The sequence below is a fragment of the Apteryx rowi genome, unplaced genomic scaffold (genome assembly GCF_003343035.1).
Source record: "Apteryx rowi isolate R43461 unplaced genomic scaffold, aptRow1 scaffold_494, whole genome shotgun sequence".
NCBI lineage: Eukaryota > Metazoa > Chordata > Aves > Apterygiformes > Apterygidae > Apteryx > Apteryx rowi.
Window position 1 is genome coordinate 497,224 of NW_020450754.1, and position 2,605 is coordinate 499,828.

At 50.2% G+C, this 2,605-nt stretch overlaps 1 protein-coding gene across 1 annotated transcript in view; it reads right to left on the minus strand.

Moving 5' to 3' along the window:
* The window catches only part of NHLRC4 (NHL repeat containing 4), a 3,899-nt gene extending 1,718 nt beyond the window's left edge, over positions 1–2,181 (minus strand). The window contains exon 1 of the mRNA XM_026079213.1: positions 1–2,181. This exon is cut by the window's left edge and continues 1,718 nt beyond it. The gene's annotated coding sequence lies outside the window, so the exon portion shown is untranslated.
* Between the last annotated feature and the right edge of the window lie 424 nt (positions 2,182–2,605).

Here is a 2,605-nt window from a genome sequence, read left to right on the forward strand (position 1 = left end):
TCTTAACATCCTGGGGGCTGCTTGCCCTTCCATGGCAGTGCTGCTCTCTTGCTGGCTCTGTCCTGGCCCTTGCCTGGCTCAGGGCAGCAGGATGGAGAGATGGTGTGTTGTTAGTGATGGCTGATTGCTCTTGGGCCTGGGTAAACAGAAAAGTTCCTTGTGCTAACAAGCAGGAGCAGCGAGACAAGGGCTGATATGTAGTTTTTATTCCCTGCTGGTTCTGCACCCAGAAAGAAAGTAGCGATCAGTACCTTTCCTCCAGGATCAGGGCCATATCCTGTCTACTTGCTCCTGCTAGTGACAGAAGATGGCCCAAGGTGCCCAGTAGCAGTGACAATTTGGGGTTTTTACTTAAAGAACCAGGGAAAGAGGATATAGTGCTCTTGACCCTTAGCATGAGACACAAATTTTGGGGTGGGACAGGGGCACTGTCACACCTTGAGGTCAGGACTCTTGGCTTCACTCACTGTTCTTTTGCTGACTTAACACATGCTCCCAGACAGGTCTTTGCTCAGCTCTGTGCCTCGCTTTCCCCATTTAAGAAAAGGAGGCTTGTGACTTTTTCCCCAGCCATGGCAGGCTTCGAGGTCAGCAATGATGAAGCTGTAAGAAGGATTATTTTCAAAGAGGCAGATCAGCCAAGACTCATGAGCCATCATGCACAGCTCTTGTTCTCCACACTGGTCAATCTTTATTCGATCCAGCCAAGTAAGACAGTGTTTGGAGTCGAAGGTGGTATTTATTGGTTTGGCTCAAGCAAAGAGAGTCAGGAGCAAAAGCAGAATCAGCTGGGCCCAGCCTGCGAAGTACTGGCCAAAGTCAGTCCTCCTGCACTGGCAGCATTCAGTTTACAAAATGCTCAGTCAGTCCTTGCCAGGAATGAGCTTGAAGCAGCTGCCTTAAATCTGGCCAAGGTTTTCCCTGGGCTTGAGGGAGTTTGTGTCTCTTCATTACTCAGATGGGCCAAAGTTAATGAAGTTCAGATCAGACTTTCCCCACCTTTTGAGATGTTTGGATGGGGATGTGTGCACCTGGCCCTTCCAAAGAACCACGTGAGTTGGAGCGGGGGTTTGGCTGACTTCAGGGAGCTGTGGGGTTGGGATCTGCCTCTAAACTGCCCAGGGGCTGGGATCTCCTTGCTTTATGTGTTTAGGGCACTTCTGGCCTTGGATCAGTGTATCCCTGAAGTTCACAGGATCTGGGTGGTTGGTTTGGCCCTTTTATCTGCCAAAAGGTACAAAAATAACTTGATATGACAAGCACCAGGGCCACTCCATCTGAGCCCAGGCAGGATAGGAGGCAGCTTCAAAAAAACATCTCCCAGGGCAACAGTTTGACCTTTAGTTTCGCTGTTGTGTGCTCCATCACTAGGATAAACAAACACAGACTGGTCCTGGGGCTCCAATTCACCTTTTCAGGACCATCGCTCTGTCACAGCCTGCTTGAAAGCCACCCCCAAACCTCACCAAATACATTTATCAAGGCAGAGCCCTGTAAGAGCCAAGAGCCCCACCCTACCCATCCCCGTACAGACAGGAGGTGCTGCAGGGTACAAAGGACAGCGATATTTTTTGGCTGCCAGATCTACAAATGGACCAAAGGGAAGGGAGTTTGGGCCCAGCTCAGGCTTGCCTGGAGCACATTACTTGCAGGCATTAGCAGTGAGCTTCCTCTGCTTTTTCCTTCCCTGAACCCCAAGGACAGCAGCTTTGCCTCAGTGTTCTGGAGGCTTCTGTAGGGCTCTGTGCCAGCTCTAAGCAAAGTGCCAAGCTCATAGCAGGCTGTGCTGTGGGGCTCCATGCCACACTGCATGTTCCCTCCCAGGGTTTCCTGAAACCCACCTTGACTCCATGCTGGTAGGATTTCTGCGAGGAAAACCATACAGGCAGTAGAGTGCAAGCCCTGGGTCTCTGCCAGTCCATATGCACCAAGGCATGGCACCCACCTGGCATGGTGCACACATGCAAGAAGCCAGAGGGAGTTTCCATGGGAATAGCTGAATTGTGAGGTCTGTGATTTCATTGCTACCTAGTCACAGAATTGKGAAAAAAAGCCCAGACCTGTCTGTTCAAAATATTTGCCTGTCTAGGTCATGCCTCAGCAACCAGGGAGATGACCATGGGGCAGGTAGACAATGTTGATGAGTGAGCATATCCCCAGCCTTGATTTCACAGGATCATCGGAATGCCAATGCTCATGACGTTTGTGGATGTTAATTGCTGCATTGCAATGAAGCCCCCCCATTGCCTGTTTCTGTAACTCAGATTGATGCTGGGACTCCAGGGTGCCTCCAGTCTGGAGGATGTCATCAGGCCCTCACCTGCCAGCCCCAGACTGCTGCTGGCAGTGGGAAGTTTTTGGCAGAGATCTGTGATTATTTGCTAATAAACCAGATACGGACCATCACCGGGACAAAATGCAGCTGCATTGGAGCTGAACCTGGGCTTGTTGTTTCTTTGCCTAGACACCAGGCGGCTCTGTCTGTCCAAATAACCAAGAGAAAGATAATTAGCCCTAATTAAAAAAAAAAAAATCAAACCCACTGTGTGTATTTGTGTGTGTGTATATGCATGCAGCAGAAAGTGGTGTCCCAGGGCTGTATGTA